The following is a 21,486-nucleotide window of genomic DNA, read 5'->3' on the forward strand; positions in this document are numbered from 1 at the left end:
TCTCTTCCCCTGTTTCCACTGTCTCCAGAACTTGATTGCCGGTTTAGCTTACTCTTCTCTTACTCTTACTCTTACTCTTACTCTTACTCTTCAAGAGCTTAACTATTCTTAGTGATTCTAATTTCCTCAGAACAGCAGGAGAAATAATTGACTTTCCAGTGGGAAATATTTGTTGAATAATATGTTCCTTCTGTAAATCTTTCTTTTTTTATAAATCAAATTCTTTTCTCCTATTTACATTATAGTTTTCATGAAAAATGTGGTTAATTTATGATTTTCTGGGCTTTCAAATAATTTATCTTAAATTTGAGCATATGGGAAAAAAAAGATTCAGCTAAATGTCAACTCTTCAGAAGGGTCTTCCCTGAAAACTTTACCTAATGAGCCCCCTCCCTTTATTCTCCATCACAGCTAGCTTTTCTGCTTTATAACAATTTTTTAAAATTTTATTGGCCATTTATTTGTTTATTGTCTTTCTTCCCCTGATTAGAATATTAACTGCATGATCAGAGAAACTGCTCTTTTTTTTCCCTGCATTATTGAGAACACCTAGTTCATGGCTGGTACATACTAAACAGTTTGGTGAATAAATGGATTAATGGAAAGAAGGAAGGAAGGAGGGGAAATGTGGATAGATGAATAGCGGAGTGAATGAATGGTTAAAGGGTTTTAATTAACAGTAAGTTCAATAAGAGGGAGTAGTGTGATGTGGCTGCCAAAGTACTGACAAGAGGGCTGTCATAGAGTAGAGGCATTAAATTGCTCCTGACTAATTTCAAGAGCTAGAACTAGGGTCAATAGGTGGGGTACAAAGAGATATTAACAACAAATTAACTTTGGAAATTTTTTTTTCCTTTCCTGATCTTTTTTCCCCCAGCTTTATTGAGGTAAAATGGAAATAATAGCAGTACCTACTATAATAAATAGAGCTAAGCTGAGGCTTACTTAGGTTAAGTAACTTGCCCAAGATTACACAGATAGTAAGAAGCAAAGCTAGAAGGTAACCCCCTAGTTTTTAATGACTCCAAAGCTGGATCTGTTAACCTCTTCACTATATTGCCATACTTCTTATCAGCCAAGAACTGTACTAAGTATTCTACCTGGATTATCTTATTGAGTGATCATAAAACCCTTATGAAGTAGGTGCTTATTATTAGCCAGATTTTAAAGCTGAGAAAACTGAAGGTCAGAGAAGTAACTTGCTTGACTAAGTTACAGAAATTAGAGTCAAAATTCTCATCCAAATTTATATGATTTCAAAGTTCATGCTGCTTCCACTCAGCAACTCACTTTTAGTGCTTGACCTATCAATAAAGTGATCATTTGCTTTTATGGAACAATTTGAAAGGACTTGAAAAATCATTTCTTCTGCTGGTTTGTCATGGGGTCAAAAATGTCCCAGTATTGCTTAATGGTTATCCCAAGGAAACTTCTGTTTTTAACTTTTTCTGGTCATGGTAATATTTAGCAGGAATCTGTTTTAATTAAATTGTTCGGTAATGTGGTCCCTGTTAGAGACTGTGGTAGATACTGTGCTATGACCCTTAGAACGGTGTCAGGAATGAAGGACTTATTCTCTTAGCTGCTAGGAGGAGGGAAGAAAAATGCCTCACCCAAGGGGTAGCTCCTACTAAGGACTGATTGACAAAGGGGTATCAAGGCTTGTGCCCCTCCACTCTAGGCTGACTCAAAGTCCATCTTGGTGGGATTCGCTGAGATCTTTGCTGGCACTGTATGACAGCTCAGCTTTTCTCTGTCTAATCCTGCTTCCTTCCATTCCCTTCCCTCCACAGGTATTAATTCAAAGAGTGTTCCCCTGTATACTTCCTGCATGCTAATCTCAGAGTTTGCTTGTCAGAGAACCCTATTTGCAACTGAAAGCATAGGCCAGGAGATGAGAAGGAATGAGAGGACAGGGGATGAGAAGAAAGACTGTAGGGAAGATCAGGAGCTGGGTACACAGGACATAACTAGTCAGTGAAGCGCTAAAAGATTGATGGGAAACAGGAGGACAAGTTGCATATTTCACAAATTTTTTGAGAGCTAACCACCCTGGCCTACCAAAGTAGGGTTTAAGGCTATACCTACACGATGCTAAATCAATCAAACATTTAGTATATATAATTATATAGCTTATATGTAGATGTGTATGTATCTGTATCCATATCCGTACATACATTGTCCATTATGTTGACAGAACAGCCAGTTGATTGGCTGATATGTTACTTTTCCACCAGGTGTTTGTTTTGTCTTCATGTTGTAAACCTCGGAAGAGGGAAGTTTTTCTGACTAGGTAGCAGGGAAAATAATTAAGTTTCATTCTGCTGAGAGGCCATGTCAGCAGCATTCAGTAAAATTGCAGGGTAAGGCACAGGATATGAAACTTGCAATGTGCTAACAAATGGAAAACCTTCCACTGTCAACAAATTAGAGGGCTCTAGTACTCTTTCAAAGACTTCCTGATTATTTTTGCTTTTCCCTTTGAATTCTGAGACCATTCTGGAATGAGGAGAGACAGAAGGCAAAAGGAGAAGCCAAGAACAATATTTCCTGTTCTTTAGGAAACTGTCACACAGTCTTGTGGAACATCCTGTCATGACGTATACTTTCCTGTCCCACTTCGTGTCAGAGCATTGGGTTAGCTAAGATCTGCTAGAAGCAGATTTTGCATAACGCAGTGACAGTGAGTAAATATCCATGCATTCTTGCAGTATTTGCATTTTATTATTTATAATGAAATAAACATGGCTAGGTCTGTTTGTGGCTTATTATTTATCCATTAGGAGTAGGTCTCACCTTAAAAACCTGGACCTATTGAGAAGAGTTCATAGCTCAGAAAGCAACTCTGACCTGGAGCTCTCACACATGAAACTCTAGTGCAAATACAAAAGAAGTAGAAGACACAGTTCCTGCTCTTGAGGAGCTTGCAACCTATCTGGCAACATCAAGTATACCCAATGAGAAAAATTGAAAATGGCAGATAATGATTTAATGCAGTACTTCTCAAAGTTGTCTACAGGAAAAGAAACATGAACTCATACACCAGGGAGTCAGTTGGAGCTTTTCTTAAAAATAAATAACAGTTTTATACGTGAAATGCTTCTCATTTTGTCCTAAAACGCATGCAAAAATCTAATTTATTTCCAAATCTGCTTAAGTGTGTTTTAGTAGAGAAATGATGCTCTTGACTGCTCCCCAATCTTAGAGTAAAATGAACACTCCAGAAAGCTGTAGTGTGTTTGTATTGTGGGTTTTTTTTTTATGTGTGGTTTTCCTAACACCTAGAATTTGAAAAGCGTGGAGTTAATTTGTATTTTTTCAGATGACCTGTTTGTGTGTTTGAGTACAGGCTGCCTTCTTCTCGAAAAACTTTATATAGGTAATATTAAAAATGTGACAAGTTGTTAAAAAATAATTTTGTGCAAGAGGATCTTTCATACCTCTATGATAGCACTATATAAGTGTTATTATAAAGCCCTGGGAGGACCTGTACTTGGAAACCTGCTAATTATTGGTTGGCAATAACTAGAAAGTAACCACAAAATATGTCTCCTTCAGTTAGTCTTAAAGAGTGAATTATTTTATGCCTGTACCTTTTTTGGTGAAGTGTATTATGTTAGTTTTCTATTGCTGCTGTAACAAATTACCACAAACTTAGTGGCTTAACACAATTCAAACGTATTATTTTAAAGTTCTGAAGGTCAGAAGTCTGCAATGGCTCTCACTGGGGTAAAATCAAGGTGTGAGCAGGTCGAATTCCTTTTTGGAGGCTCTAGGGAAGCATCTGTTCTTGTCTTTTCTGGTTTCTGAAAGCCTCCTACATTCTTTAGCTCCTTGGCCCCTTTCTTTCTCAAAGCCAGCAATGGTTGGTCCTCTTTCTCACATTGCATCACTCTGACACTGACCCTTCTGCCTTCCTCTTTCACATTTAAGGACCCTTATAATTATGTTGAGCCCACCCAGATAATCTAGGATAATCTCTTTAAGGATAGCAGCTGATTAGTGACCTTAATTTCATCTGATACCTTAATTCTCCTCTGCAATGTAATTTGACATTCAAAGTTTCTGGGGATTAGGGCCTGGCCATCTTTGGAACGCCATTATTCTGCCCACCACGTACATTGAAGCTGACCTCTTTCTGAGATTGTAGGAAAACCTCCTTTTCAACCCTGTATGTGCCTATTTGAAGATGGGGTAAGAAATCTCCAATGAAAAGGATTCCTATCAATGTGTTTGTAAGTATGCTTGTGTTCTGGTCAAGCATAAATAGGGAAATGGAAGGATTGCTTTCGTAAACTTTAAGCAGGTATATTTAGAAGAGAGGAACATGTTTGAGGATTTAGTGGATTTTTATTTCATTGTTCTGCTTTGGTTTGATTTTTTTTTCATGGGGACTTCCTGGGTAAGAGGGAGGAAAGATCAGTCTCATTCATTACCCACAGCATGCCATACAAATGTTAGCATTCTTATGTGTTCCATCATGTGAAGATAGTTGGGATGTGCTGCCTTAATCTGCATCTGGTCCCACATGTGCTTCCATGTACCACAGACTGAAAAGCTGCTGTTCCCTCTGTGAATACCTGTGGTATTCTGTAAATTGTTCAAATGCTGTCTCATCTGCTTTGCTAATTCCTTCTGATTTTAAACTTCTGTGTTATTATCTAGAACACAGTTTGTTCAATGAATCGATAACTTTTTCTTTTATTTCTGATGTCCTGGATCAAAATCTGAGTAAGTAGCTCATGAGGAGAACACAGAACCTTTTTTTTAAAGCTCACATGGCCGAATGACAAAAATATCTACTATGACAAAAGAGTGTGGTAAGGGTTCCCTCTTGAGATTTTGATGCCTGGCACTTGTGTGCTGTTCAGTGACAATGAATCTGAATGAAAGAGTTGCTCATCATGTTTCACTGCTCATTAGGCTAGAAATACCAATCTCAACACCTGAGGAGTCTTCCTGATTAGTGTGATGTAGGAAATTGCTACAGTCCAATCTTCCTATCTGATCTGATTCCCCTCATGGATGCTACCATAATCAGTGTGGCAGCTGACTTCCAGTCAGATTTCAGTATGGCATGCTCTGCTGTTGACTATGTGTTCATTAGGCATCCTTGTCAGATTTATAAGAAACACTTAAATAGGTGCCAAGTTATCTTCTGTGCTACGCATCCTTGGGGAGGCAGGGTTGGAGGAAGGTGGGGGAATGGGAGCATCATCCATCCTAGGCTAGGTAGCAGCTAGCTACCTATGTGAGTACTATGAGACTATCACAGATTCAATCTATATATGAACACCTTAGTCAGATGCATAGTGGTATTTACAATCATCATTTTGCTGATAACTTATGATAGGCTAGGCACTGTGCTAATAAGCATTTTACATACATTATTGTATCTAATATTTTTCAACAACCATTTGACTTAGATTCTGTTATTTTGCCCATTAATAGTTAAAGAAACTGATACTCAGAGAATTTTAGTAATTTGTCCAAGGCCACACAGCTAATAAGTGGCAGAACCATAATTTTAGCTGTGCTCTTACGAACTTGTCTTAATTTAGGTTCCCCTGAAAGCAGAGCCTGTGACAAAGACTTGGGTCAAGGTAGTTTATTTGAGATGTGATCTCAGAAAGCAAAGCGAGAGGGTAGGGAGACTAAGTCAGGAAAGAAGGAAAAGCTGATACAAGAGCGCATTTTTAAGTCACTACGGTGGGTAACAGGGGCTCAATATTACTGGGACTTCCTGGAAGTATATAAAATACCTCCCGGAATCATTCACCTGAGAAGATACTGAAAGATTTATTCACTGACTCCCGTCCTCCAATGGCTGAGGGTTGTCCCTGGGCGTATTAATTCAACTGCCCTTCTGGGTTGCACTTATTGGAACACCAAGAGGCATGAGGGAAGGCCTTGGGAGTAAAAAGCAGGAAGACCGTATGCTATATAGGCTTGAGGTGGAACAGCTGCCAATGGGAAGTTGTCTGATCTCCCCTGGACCTGTCCACCAGCTGAAATCAGAGCTGTTCCAAGAGGCTATGACATGGAGCAGCAGAGGCATCTGTTACAGAATTCTAAATCTTGTGTTCTAAACCATGATTCTATGTATAGAGACAAACTGTTCCACAGATAAGATTTCACTCCACATGTTTTCTGATATTATCCTACCATATTAATTATCTTCCTACAAATATTAGTTGAGCTCCTATTATGTTCCAGATACCTGGCAGTATTCTGAAGACCTAGAGATAAAAAAGTGAAAAGTCTTGCTGTCAAGGAAATGTTCATTTCCATGATTATCTGACAAGAAAGTGTTCATGACTTAATGTACAATAAACACCATTACAGGGCAATGGAACGAAAATGGTTACTCAGACCTTGTGTGTGTGTGTGTGTGTGTGTGTGTGTGTGTGTGTGTGTGTGTGTGTATGATATATTCAAGCCTGTAATGTCTCCTTTTCAGATTGCAGATGTGAAACTGATTAGGTTCAGAGTTAGAATGTATTGGAATATATGTGAAGATATTAAGAATCAAGTAAGCAGGCAGTTAGAATTGGAGCTGGAGGATTGGGGGTAGGGAGAACCTCCTATCAGCACGTCAGTAGCTTGGTATTTTCCTGGCAGCATATGCAACACACATTTGCCTTTACCTTCCACAGCCTTGAAGTCATCTTGACACAGCTATTAGAGCCAGGCATCTGAATAGCCTCCATCATAGCATTAAGACCCAGTGTCTGATTTCCTGGTAATTAACAGACCTTCAGAGTGTATATGATCATGGGATGTGTGTGTGCACGCACACTTGCAGGCGTGCATGCATGGACCTGTGTCTACATTTTAAAAGATGAAAGGCAGACCCAGGACATACATGCTTGAAATACTCAAACTGTCATTCATGGTATATTTTATTATTCAAGGTCCAATAGGGGCAGAAATCTCAGCAACGTATTCTTGGCTATCTTTTGATATTTCAGATCCTTAACAAGGTGCTCCTTTCTTATGCATAAACAGAGTAATTTTTAAAAATTTTATTTTTAGAGTATAGTTGATTTACAAGGTGTACAGCAGAATGATCCAGTTATACATATCTCCATTCTTTTTCAGATTCTTTTCCCATATAGGTTATTACAGAGTATTGAGTAGAGTTCCCTATAAACAGAGTAATTGGTGTGTGATTTGAAGAGGGGAAGAATAACTCCTCTTCCGAAGTATTTAACCTGTTCCACCAGAGTGTTTCAGTACCTTAAAATTCAACTTTAGCCATTCCTTCTTTTCCACCATTTTTCTTTGGAATAGTGACACTGAAATCCCTAACATGAATTAATTCATCAAAGCACTTAAGAGAGAGAACATGATAAAAATGGAAAGAGTGAGGGACTTAAGTTCAGACCACGTGGGGTTTTGTACACTAAAACTGCCATCTACTTTGTAATTCTTAGTCATTTTACTTATTCTCTCTGAGAAGAGTCAGTTTCTGTCTTTGAGAAGAAAGTTGATCATGCCTACAAGTTAAGGTTCATGAGAGAATTAATGAAATGATGTATACGAAAGTGCCTCTACAGTAAGTGCTCAGTAAACACTACTCATATTTTCTTTCTTGCCTTCTATGACAGGAAGGCTGAGAGCTGTGTGAGGGTGCTGAAAGAGGGAGTAAAGAGCCCAGAAATAAGTGATTACTGTGTTACTGAGGACTGATCCTGCCTTTCAGCTCTTGGTAACGGCCAGCATAATAATAGCTGGAGGAAAAGTTGTTTACGAAGGACGTGGACTCAAAAGCCTTTTGCCTTTTTCTGCCTATTGCCTTTTTCCCTCCGAGCTCTGTGCCTCAGTTTCTTTATCATCAAAATGTAGAGTCTGTTATTTCGACTTAAGTTTATAGAATGTATCAAGGATAAAATAACTAGCTGAGCCTTGGAAATCCTGTACCAGGTGAAAGCAGGTGGAATTACACTCAGAGAACAGCCAGCAGCTCGGCAGCTGGTTTTTGCACTCCCTTCCCCCAACCCCCGCCTTTCCTCTGTAGGCTTGAGATGTGTGTTCATTTAAGAAAAGGTCAGGTAATAAAGCTTCAAAATTTAGGTCAGCCAACTCCAATTAACTCTCAAGAACCAGACACCCCACTCCTCATTATGCTGAGCAGTAGTCAGAGTTCTCTGAGGTAGGGGCATACTAATACGCTTGACAAGATTCTCTGATTCAGTGTGGGCTTGCAATGGAAAGATAAGGGCAGCTGAAAAAACATGAATTAATTTTCGCCATGGGGGTAAAGGGATATAAATACACAAAAAGAAGGAACTCCATTATTTAAAGAGGATACTGGTACAATATGATGGCCTAAACTATTGAATTTTTGTTTAGAATATATTTGTATATTATAACACATGAAGCAAGTCATAAGCAATTTGAAAAGTAAATAGATCTTCATTGCTAGGGAGAGCAGTATTTATTGATAAGAGCCCAAGAGAGGAAATAGGTTTCCTGACTGGGATTAGCTATTAAACTTCTTTTGATTTTGGATATGATAGAGTAGATAAAAAGAATAGTGGATTGGAAATTGGGATTCAGATAACATGGGTGCTAATCCCTGATCTACTTGTAACTAGCTATGTAGCCTTGAACAGATATTTTCATCTTCATAGGCAAAGTAAAGAGATTTATCTAGAACAGATGACCTCTAAAGTTCCTTTTATATATAGCATTCTGTGGTTCTTTCTTAGTCAAAGGAATTATGGGTCAAAATGAGACTGTGTATGTGTTTGCAATACATTATTGAGAATTCCAGAGATAAAAAGAAACTTGGAATTCATTTTCGATAAATATATCAAGTTTCATTGACTTTAAAATATATTCAAAGAGGTTTGAAATACTACAATATCTTTAAAATAGGGCAATTAAAATTTTAGAAAGGAAAGCACAGAAACCATCAGAAGAAAGAGAGATATATATTTCAGAGCTTTTGGATGAGTTACTACCACAGTTCGAATATGAAATTTGGTTCTGAGCACCTGGGAGCCAAGGGAGAAATTGAAGTAAATTGAGTTATATTTCATTATTACAAAAAAATTATTGTATGAAATGAAATACAAAAGTTTGTCTCAAGAAGGAACTTTTTTCACCCTAAAATTAAAATTGTACAAATAATTCACTGCCTGGATCCTTACATAAAGGATCATTGGTAATATTACACAATGGACAATCTCTTAAAAAAACTTTTGTAAAATATATAGATAGGGAGGACCTTCAAGATGGCAGAGGAGTAAGACGTGGAGATCACCCTCCTCCCCACAAATACATCAGAAATACATCTACATGTGGAACAACTCCTATAGAACACCTACTGAACGTTGGCAGAAGACCTCAGACTTCCCAAAAGGCAAGAAACTCCCCACGTGCCTGGGTAGGGCAAAAGAAAAAAAGAAAAAACAGAGACAAAAAAATAGGGATGGGGGCTTCCCTGGTGGCGCAGTGGTTGAGAGTCTGCCTGCCGATGCAGGGGACGCGGGTTCGTGCCCCGGTCCGGGAGGATCCCACATGCTGCGGAGCGGCTGGGCCCGTGAGCCATGGCCGCTGAGCCTGCGCGTTCGGAGCCTGTGCTCCAAAGCGGGAGAGGCCACAACAGTGAGAGGCCCGCGTACTGCAAAAAAAGCCCCAAAAAACAAAAACAAAACAAAAAAAAATAGGGATGGGACCTGCACCTCGGGGAGGGAGCTATGAAGGAGGAAAAGTTTCTACACACTAGGAAAACCCTTCACTGGTGGAGACGGGGGGTGGCGGGGTGAAAGCTTCAGAGCCACGGAGGAGAGCGCAGCAACAGGGGTGCAGAGGGCAAAACGGAGAGATTCCCACACAGAGGATCGGTGCCGACCAGCACTCACCAACCTGAGAGGCTTGTCTGCTCACCCTCCAGCTGGGACTGGTGGGGGCTAGGAGCTGAGGCTCAGGCTTCGGAGGTTAGATCCCTGGAAGAGGACTGGGGTCGGCTGCATGAACATAGCCTAAAGGGGCTAGTGCACCACAGCTAACCTGGAGGGAGTCCGGGAAAATGTCTGGAGCTGCCTGAGAGTCAAGAGACCATTGTTTTTGGGGTGCGCAAGGAGAGGAATTTCAGAGCACCGCCTAAACGAGCTCCAGAGACGGGTGCGAGCCGCAGCTATCAGCGCGGTCCCCAGAGACGGGCATGAAGCGCTAAGGCTGCTGCTGCAGCCGCCAAGAAGCCTGTGTGCAAGCACAGGTCACTGTCCACACCTCCCCTCCCAGGAGCCTGTGCAGCCCGCCACTGCCAGGGTCCCATGATCCAGGGACAACTTCCCCGGGAGAACACACAGCGTGCTTCAGGCTGTTGCAATGTCATGCCAGCCTCTGCCGCTGCAGGCTCGCCCGGCATCTGTACCCCTCCCTCCCCCCCAGCCTGAGTGAGCCAGAGCCCCCTAATCAACCACTCCTTTAAGCCCCCTCCCGTCAGCCCCCTCCTGTCTGGATGAAGAACAGACGCCAGAGGGTGACCTACATGCAGAGGCGGGTCCAAATTCAAAGCTGAACCTCGGGGGCTGTGCGAACAAAGAAGAGAAAGGGAAATTACTCCATGCAGCTTCAGGAGCAGCGGATTAAATCTCCACAGTCAACTTGTTGCACCCTGCATGTGTGGAATACCTGAATAGACAATGAATCATCCCAAAATTGAGGCAGTGGACTTTGGGAGCAACTGTAGACTTGGGGTTTGCTGTATGCGACTAACTAGTTTCTGATTTATATGTTTATCTCAGTATAGATTTTAGCACTTGTTATCATTGGTGGATTTGTTTATTGGTTTGGTTGCTCTCTTCTTTTTTTATTCCTTTTTTTATTTTAATGATATATATATTTTTTATTTTAATACCTTTTTTTCTTTCTTTCTTTTCCTTTCTCCCTTTTCTTCTGAGCCGTGTGGCTGACAGGGTCTTGGTGCTCTGGCCAGGTGTCATGCCTGAGCCTCTGAGGTGTGAGAGCTGAGTGGGCATCCTTGTCTTGTTCCTGAATTTAATGTGAAGGCTTTCAGCTTTTCACCACTGAGTATTATGCTGACTGTGGGTTTGTGGTAAATGCCTTTTATTACGTTGAGATATGTTCCCTCTATACCCACTTTGGTGAGAATTTTTATCATGACTGGATGTTGAATTTTGTCAAATGCTTTTTCTGTGTCTGTGGAGATGATTATGTTTTTGTCTTTCATTTTGTTAATGTGTATCACATTGATTTGCATTTGTTGAACCATCCTTGTGACCCTGGAATGAATCCAACTTGATCCTGTTGTCTAATTCTTTTTATGTATTGTTGGATTTGGTTTGATAATAGTTTGTTGAGAATTTTTGCCTGTATGTTCATCAAAGTTATTAGCCTGTAATTTTCTTTTTTTTTCTGTAGTGACTGTCTGATGTTGGATCAGGGTGATGGTGGATTCATAAAATTAATTTGGGAGTGTTCCCTCCTCTTCAGTCTTTAGGAATAGTTTGAGAAGGATAGGTATAAGTTCTTCTTTTTACATTTGGTAGAATTCCCCAGTGATGCCATCCAGTCCTGGCCTTTTGTTTGCAGGGAGATTTTCAATTACAGATTCTATTTCACTTCTAGTAACCAGTCTTTTCAAATTTTCAGTTTCTTCTTGACTCAGTTTTGGCAGGCTTTATGTTTCTAGAAACTTTTCCATTTCTTCTAGGTTGTCCAATTTGTTGTTCATAGTATTCTCTTATGATTTTTTTGCATTTCTGTGGTATCAGTTGTTATGTCTCCTCGTTCATTTATTTTGTTTATTTGGGTCTCCTCTCTTGTCTTCTTGGTGAGCTGGCTAGAGGTTTGTTGATTTTATCTTTTCAAAAAAACCAGCTCTTGGTTATATTGACCTTTTCTATTGTGTTTTAATTTCTGTTTCCTCTCCAGTCTTTATTATTTCTTTCCTTCTGCTGACTTTGGGGCTTGTTTGTTTGTTTGTTTTTCTCATTCTTTTAAGTGACAGGTTGTTTGAGATTTTCCTTATTTCTTGAGGAAGGACTATATCATTATGAACTTCCTTCTTAGAACTGCTTTTCCTGCATCCCATAAATTTTATAAAGTTGTGTTTTCATTTTCATTTGTCTCAAGGTATTTTCTGATTTCTTCTTTGATTTTATCAGTGACCCATTGTTTTTTTTGTAGCATGTTGTTTAGTCTCCATGTGTTTGTTCTTTTCCTGTTTTTCTTTCTGTGGTTGGTTTCTAGTTTCATATCGTTGTGTCAGAAAAGATGCTTGAAATAATTTCTTTCCTCTTAATTTTGCCGGGACTTGTTTTGTGACCTAGTATGTGATCTGTTCTAGAAAACACTCTGTGTGTGCTTGAAAAGAATGTGTATTCTGGTTTTTTTGGATGTAATGTTGTACAGATATTAACTAAGTCCAACTGGTCTATTTTGTCACTTAGGACCTCTGTTGCCTTGTTGATTTTCTGTCTGGATGATCTGTCCTTTGATGTCAGTGGGGTGTTGAAGTCTTAATGTTATTGTATTCCTGTCAATTTCACCCTTTCTGTCTGTCAGTGTTTGTTGTATATATCTAGGTGGACCTCTCTGCCCCAGATCTAGTGCTAAGCTGTGGCATGGAATGGGCAGACCTGGTGTGCTCTTGCTGGGAGATGAACCACAAAGCAATAGTTTTGATAATAAATGAGGAAGGACAAAATAAATCAAATATATATCATTAAGAATAAGAAAGAGGAAATAACCACAGATAAATGTTTAAAAATTGTATATTGTGTGTAATTTTGCTAATAAATTTTAAAGTCTGGGTGGAATAAATGATTTTATATGCAAATGTTAATTTCCAAAGTTGACTCAGTAAGAGAGAAAAACCTTACCCATGGGGAGCGGGGAGAGAAAGCCATTAAAAAATATTCAGCCCAGTGAGTTTCACTGGAAAATTGTTAAAGACATTCAATTAGAAAATAGTTCTGATATTTTTTATGTTGTATCAGACAATAGAGAAAGAAGGGAAGTTTATTTTATGGAGCCAGGTTTAGCTTAATAACAAAGTCCAACAGAGTTCAAAAATAGAAATAGTGCCAATTTTCACTTCTGAACACAGATGTGAACATCTGAAATACAATATTAATAAATAGAATCCAAGAGTATAATGAAAGAATAATAGAACGTGAAACAAGTAGATTTTATTTCAGGGATGTGAGGTAGTTCAAATCTGATGATATTTACAGTAGTAATAATAGTTTCAAAAAAGAAAAATAAAGCATATGATTATGTTGACAGATGCCAAAAGTGATAAAATTCAACATCTATTACTGATAAAAAATGTAACAAATAAAATAGAGATAAAAAGATGCTTCATTAAAGTAGCAGCCAGCATCATATTTGATGGCCAAACACTATAACCATTTCTTTTATAATCAGGGACAAGACAGTGATCCAAGAAATCACCAGTATTGTCTCAACCACTAAATTATAGCTATGTAAAATAAAGTGGCAAAATTACCATTACTTTCTCATGATTATATATCTAGAAAACCAGGAGGATCTGGTAAAAAAAAAAAAAGTTTAATTAGAGCAATATGACTATTCAGTAAAATAGTTGGCTGTGGAGTGAATTGTGTCCCTCAAAAACCCATATATTGAAGACCTAACCACCAATGTGACTGTATTTGGATTTAGGGCTTGTAAAGAAGTAATTAAGGTTAAATGAGGTCGTAAGGTTGGGAACCTGATATGATAGGATTATTTTCCTTATTAAGAAGAGACACCATAGAGCTTGCATGCTCTCTTGGTCTCTCTTTCTTTGTGCATGTCTGGTCATGTGCACACAGTGAGATGGTGGTCTCCTCCAAGCCAAGAGAGGAGGTCTTAGAATGAAATCTATCTTGTTAGTACCTAGATCTTGGACTTCTCCATCTCCAGAACTTTGAAAAATAAATTTCTGTTGTTTAAGCCACCCAACCTATGGTATTTGCTATGGCAGCCCAAAATGACTAACACAGCTACCAATTTCAGTAGACAAAATTGGTAAGATTCTCATATTGTAAGTATTTGCTTGTATGTTATATTTGCCCTCATCCTTTATATGTGTTATAGATATACCCGTACATGATTTTGTATCTCTGAAAAGCTTTTTTAAATATTTTAAAAATTAGATGAGGTAGGTTGGACAAATACTTGTGAAATTATTGAATAAAATCAGATTATAAATTACTATAATTTTAAAAATATATTTATTTTATGTATTTATTTTTGGCTGCGTTGGGTCTTCGTTGCTGCATGTGGGCTTGCTCTAGTTGCGGCGAGCGAAGGCTACTCTTCGTTGCGGTGTGCAGGCGGTGCGGGGGCTTCTCATTGTGGTGGCTTCTCTTGTTGCGGAGCACGGGCTCTAGGCACGCGGGCTTCAGTAGTTGCAGCACGTGGGCTCAGTAGTTGTGGCTCGCAGGCTCTAGAGCGCAGGATCAGTAGTTGTGGCACGTGGACTTAGTTGCTCCACAGCATGTGGGATCTTCCTGGACCAGAGCTTGAACTCGTGTCCCCTGCATTGGCAGGCGGATTCTTAACCACTGCACCACCAGGGAAGTCCCAAATTACTATAATTTTAAATTACAATTGTATATAAAGATTGTATGCAAGTGAAATCTAAAAGGAGGAAAGAGTTCTACATGTACACACACACACACACACACACACACATATCATCATCAGATTCCATTCACAGTAGTATCAAAAACATTAACAAAACATGGAAGATAGAACAAATAAATAGAATCTCTAAGAATAAACTAAAAAATCTACCTGAGGGACATATAAAAGACTTGAATAGATGGGGAGATGTGTCTTTTTTTCTAAGATTGTAAATATATTAATTCCCCCTAAAATAATGAATATATAAATGCAATCTCAATCAAAATTCCAATGCAGTATTTTTGTACCTTGCAAAGTGATTTAATATTTACCTGAAAGAGTAAATATATTACAATAGCCAGCTGACTTCTGAAAGAGGAAGCAATGAAGAGCATTGCCTTATCAGATTTTAAAACCTTTTATAAAGCTAAATAGAAATGAAAACAGTATGGTGGTAGCCTAGAAATGGAACAGATTAGAGACTTCAGACCTGTTATTAAGTACATAAAAAATTCAGCATCCAATGAAATTTACCATCACAACTCTACAGTTTGGAAGAATGATTAAGCATGGGTTTTGGAGTCAGGTGATCCTGAGTTCAAACTCCTGCTGTGCCGTTATCCAGCTGTGTGACATTCGGCAAGTTACTTAACATCTCTGAGCATTAGTTTTATCATCTGTTTAATGGGAGAGTAATACTTACATCATAATGAAATAATGAATGTGCCTATCACACAGTAAATCCTCAATAAATGGCAGTTTATGTATCCCTGTCTCACTCCTTGCATCAAAATAAATCGCAAATGGATCAAAGATTTACATGTGTGAAAAGTAGGGAAAACAGGAATAAAAATATAGATGAATAAAAATATGATCATGGTTTGTGGAACATATTTACAAATATGAGGCAGTTAGAGAGCATAAAGAAAAAATGGTACATATGACATATAAAAAATAAAAAGTTGGTGTAGTAAAAATTATAATTAAAGTTGAATGAAAGACACAAAAGTGGGGAAGGGATATGCAACATATATGACAATGTAAGGATCTCCCAAAATTAAGGTTTAAAAAAACCTAAAAAGAAATATTGAAAAAATGAACTCCTGGACCAGAGGATATTAAAGATTATACACCTGGAAGAGGCACAGTTTTGGTAATGGTGGAGGTAGGGGGTGAAGAATAAAAAGTTCTGTTTCTGGATAATTTAAAATATGATATGCCTATTAGACATGCAAGGTAGGTATTGGGTAGGTTTTAATTATCCTAGTTTCTCCCTCTCTCCCTTTTCTTTCCGGCTAACTTCAGAGGTTACTTAAATGTCACTCTCTCGGGAACCTTCCCTGACTGTGCCAGCCTAAGTTACTTCTGTTATATATCCCATTACATTCTTTTGTAATGAATTCTTCTTGCAAGTATTGTGGACTTCTGCACAACAGAAGTCTGAGATCTGGGACACAGGAAGGTGTTAAACATTGGGGAGATCATCCAGTGATAACTGGGGCCTTCACATTTGGGCTTAATTTCAAGTGTTGGACTGTTGCCCTTAGAGGTCTGTTAAGAAAGAGGAAGTCAGAATCCCAGTCTTGGTGAAATTGGGTTACCCTGAAGATTGAGATGTGGAAATAATGCAAATTCCCGTTACTATAAATCTTAATTCCAGGGGAAAAAGATGACTAGTTAAACTGGAGCACAAGATCTGAGAGAGTCTAACAAAGACGGTGAGATATTGAATCCACTAACTAATTAGGACTCCTAAAATTCATAAGGCAGAGGACAAAATTTTTTCAGAGTCTGGAGAAGATTTAACCTCTCTATTCAAATGTCCCTAATTATGGGAATTGTAGGACCCAGTGAAAGGGAGCAAGTTGGATCATTATATCACATCCGTCCAAAACTACCGCAAACCTTAATTATATGATTTTGTGTTAGGTTTTTGTTTGAAGTTTTACTTTTTTGACTACTGGTTAGGTGTTCTCCACATTTATGGAGTTTGGGTTTGAATAAATATTTTTTCTATATATATTCATTACCAGTGAATGGCCCTATACTTGTAGAAGCCTTGAAATGGAGCTGAAGCAATTGAAACATGGGCCTTGTTTGCTAGGTGACATGATTTCCAGTTGCAGAGGGATGGTATTATGTCTGTGGTTGGCTAATGTCTTCATTAATGGCTTTGAAAAGAATTTAAATGGCATGTTAATTAAATTTGAAGCCATAGTAAAGGAGAAAGTGTTGTGAACATTACTGGGAATCCAAACAGTAACCTCTCCTGGAGAGGTTAAGGATGTAAGCAGACAAGAAAGCCAGATTTAACCTATCAAATAGAAGCCATCATGTGGGGGAAATTATCAAAAATAAGATATTTTAGTCTAAGGAGAGTACTGACTGGAAATCAGCCATGCTGTGAGCATTTGGCAGTCACCAGAATAGAATTAGCCTAAATAAAATAGATTCACACTGAATTTCTAACTTCTCTCTAAAAAAGTACATTTTACTTTGAAGTGTTGTTCTAAGTATTAGTGTAGTTCATGGACAAAGGGTCACAGACTCTAGAGATCTCATGATCAGACAGAGTTCTGTATCTGGGAAGTGGACAAAAATCTCTATGCCATGGGTGAAATTAGTTATGTAAAGAAAACCTGACCAGCAATTCCACATCTTAGAGAGTGCTTTGGAAAAGGGTAATCTGCATTTTAGAGGTTGTTTCTCAAGGACCACTTGCTACAGAACCACCAGGAATGCTTTTTAAAATGCAGATTTCTAGGTTTTACCCCAGACCTACCAAAACAGAGTCCCTGGATATGGGTACATGAGATCTGCATTTTAAACAAGGGCTTTTTTTCTTTCCTTTTATGTAATAACTTTTGGGAACTACTGTTTTATATTATCAGGACATTGACTAAAATGTTGTGAATGGAAAGTACAGAATAGGAACAATATTTTAATATGGAAAACTTGTTTTAATGACTTGGAATATAAAGGCACAGATTATCAGGCATTAACCAACCCCACACATAGAAAGGAGAGGCACAGCATTTTCAGAGTTTCTGTGTGTACAGCCTCACAAGTTGGGTACTGCACAACTCCACAGGGCATCATTCACATAGATTACAATGTGAATGGCACCCCCTAAAGTTGTGCAGTGTAGACCCTAAATCAGTCTACACAGATATTCCCATTTAGTACTAGCATGATTCTGTTTTAGAGAAGGAAAATTGGTTAGCCTCTATCACACTCCAAATGAAAAGACTTCTGTATTTCTTGATCTATGTTCACCAGGATTTACTAATTTGATATTCAAGGTACCTGGCTGCTGAGATGGGGATGTCACTGGCAGTAAGTATATATCCTGTTATAATAGTATACAGTCAAATTTCTATTCATAGATTATTCTCCTGTTATTTAGATTTTAGTGAATCATCGTTTTATAACCTGCTGAGTCGAGGGTGATAACCTGGATCAAGAAAGATTCCACTAAAGTATATTGACCTCATGAAAGCCACCCTGAAACTTTCAGGCAGCTTTGCCGTTGTCATGACTATAGCTGCCATGCTGTCATATTAGGTATTTTATGATGTGAAGAGAGTCACTGTTTAAATAAATAAGAAAGGTTGGAGACAGCTTGATGAGCCATAGATTCCACTTAGAATATCTTCCCTCATATGCAGTTTTTTTTTTTTTTGCACCTGCAACCAGATTGTAACCTTGAGAAGAATCTTATGCACAAAATTAGAGGCCACAGTGGAAAATTTACTTCTGAGAGTAGGTCATCAAAAAGAGCATGCTGAGTCCAGATGCAGAGGAAATTAGAACTTTGTTCTTTCTTTGAGGACAGTTGTGCCCTCTGTGAAAATTACACAGCCCCTCCTTACACTGTTTGAGGGGGAGAGAAGGCCATTAACAAAACAAGTAAAGGGGGAGATATTGGGACACAAAATTGGGAGGGGGAGTTAGGAAAATAAGCGAGTTCGAAAACTGCTGAGTCATTAGGATTGTGTAAGCTGAGGAAAGGGAAGGAGAGAGAAAATCTGTTACCTGAGCTAAGAGAGCAGATGGAACTTGCTGAAATAGTGACTAACAGATCATGGCTTCTCCCATAGGTTTCCCTTCTTCTGAAAATCATCTTTACTTGACCCCACTGCCCTTTCTAGATTCCTACTTATTTCTTTCCTTCCTTTTACAACTAAACTTCTCTTTACAAGTTGACTTTCTACCCTTACCACCCTGTCTCTCCTTAACCCCTAACTTAAATACATTTCAGCTGAAACTTCTTCCTACCATTCTACTAAATCTATACTCCTAAAGCTCATCAGTGCCACATCAAACCTTTACTTCCAGGTCCAAATCTCTTTCCCAATCTGTTTCTGCTTTTATAAATACCTGCTGGAATTTCCCCCTAAATATAACAGCAACAACTGAAACAGCAGAGGCAAAAACAGCAAAGGCAACACCAATAACAGTAAAACAGATTATTTATTGAGCACTGCCTGGCACTGTTCCAAGTGTTCTCCATGTGCTGACTCATTTGATTCTCTCAATGACTCTGTGAGGTAGGTGCTTTCATTATCCTTATAAAGTTGAAGTAACAAGTTCAGAGAGGATTCATAACTTCCCTAAGTTCACATAAACTAGTAAGTTGTGGAGCTAGGATTTGAACTTGGGTACTCTAAGTGCTTGACCATCTGCAAGCTAGCTTTCTGTAGGCCATGCCACTTCAAATTCAGCATATCTAAAATTCAACTCCTAAATCCCTATCCCTAGCCCTAAACAAGTTTCTTCACTTTCTCCACTTCTTTAGTGAAATCACTGTTTTCCCAAATCACAACATCATCATCTTTAAGCATGCATAATACAAAATAAGCTTTCAGGGTTCTGATTTATCAATGCATGAGAATGTTTGTTCATTAAAAACTACACAACTTTTAATGCTGAATGTGCTTACTTTGATATACCATCATATACATAGGTCTGTGAACATGAATTCGTAATTCTTAAATATTATAGATTTATTTTAATGCTGTCTTGCAGATAAACTTGAATTTTAAATACTTAGCCAGTATGTGTGATATTTGGCAAAAATTCCTTTGCCTATGCCCTTTTTTTATTGATTCCTTAGTGCTTCGTCAGACATGTAAAAATTCTAGTAACGTGTATGAAGAAAAAGGCTCCAAACATCTTTTTCCAGATAAAAAGTAGTATGATTTAATAGTGCTTTAACTTAAAATATCTCTAGGGTGAACTAGATAACAGGTTAAACATGGGGACAGAGAGTTGTTATAGCTAAGAAACTTAAAATAATTCATATGACAAATAATATTTTAATCATCCAGATGTTATTCTCTCTCACCACGTTGGGAAACACATAGGTCTTTGGCATAGGGCAGATCAACCATTTCTGTACTTGGATAACTTTTTCATTTTTGTGCAGATAGTTTGGTCTTAGACTTAGGCAATCTTTATATTTTAGCATTGTTTACAGAGCAAGGAATCAAACAGGGGAGCTAGTATGTTAAAAGTTTGACTCAATTCTGCCCTTGAATACATCTGAACTCCAAAAGAGAGGTCATTTCCCTACTATCAGTTTTAAATTACCACAAATTCTGGCAATAGTCCTAATCTCTAGTAAAGGGAATTTAAGTAGCCATTGACCAATAGTTCAACACCAAGGTTCTTTTGCTAAGGATATTATTTTGACTATGTACAATAACTGAGGTCTTTCTTGCCTTGTTTCCCATGACCAGCTAAGTCTCTGCCTCCTTCTTCAATACCCATAACTAGGCCCCTATTTTCTCCTGTGCTTGATCCTTTGCCAAGTATTCTGGTTCCTTTGAAATTCTGTTCTTATATTATCTTTTTTTTTTCTTTTCTTTTCTTTTTTTTTGTGGTACGCGGGCCTCTCACTGTTGTGGCCTCTCCCGTTGTGGAGCACAGGCTCCGGACGCGCAGGCTCAGCGGCCATGGCTCACGGACCCAGCCGCTCTGCGGCATGTGGGATCTTCCCAGACCAGGGCACGAACCCGTGTCCCCTGCATCGGCAGGCAGACTCTCAACCACTGCGCCACCACGGAAGCCCCTTATATTATCTTTATCATTATATATTCCCAGAGATTAGAATCCAGACCCAGAATTTCATTTCCTATGTTTTGACCCTTGTAAAATGCAACCTGATTTCTCTGACACTGCCTGTTTATCTACCTAAGCCTCAGGACTGTCACATATGGCCTTGCAAGCTGTACACTGCACAACTCCAGGGGACACCATTGTGCGAACTATAATGTGAATGGTGCCCCTGGATTTGTGCAATGAGGCTGCCATAACTAGATCTTTACTTATTATGTGCTGACAGACTACCCTCCCTTTCTGCCTTTTGTAACACCTTGTTTCACCTATGTCGTGGAGATTTGCCTAGTCTTTATTACCAGACCTCCTTGACTTTAATTTTCTGCCTTCTTGGACCACCTATTAATGCCTGCTGTTTAAATACTACTGCCAGTGGTTACAAATGCAATCTTTTTAAACATCAAAATTGCACAGGAAAAGTCAAGTTGTTAGAATGACAAAATCACAAAACTCAAGGGTACATGAAATAGCTAGTTGTCAAGGTTCTGATTTTCACTCTGTTCATTTGAGAGCGTATATACACATATGCAACCTTGGTAGCTCACAATATTTAGTTTTCTCATTGCATTAAATTTCAGTAAGAGTGCTATTTTGCATTTACACCTTCAGACATGTGAAACAAAGCTAGACTAATTTTGTCTTTGATAATTCATATACATGCACTATATTTGGGAATGGTTTTCAGGAGGTCTAAGAATAGACACTGAAAAGAAACTAGATTCTTTCTATAATTTCACTTAACAAACTTTTTGA

The sequence above is a fragment of the Leucopleurus acutus genome (genome assembly GCF_964270905.1).
Source record: "Leucopleurus acutus genome assembly, chromosome: X".
Taxonomy (NCBI): domain Eukaryota; kingdom Metazoa; phylum Chordata; class Mammalia; order Artiodactyla; family Delphinidae; genus Leucopleurus; species Leucopleurus acutus.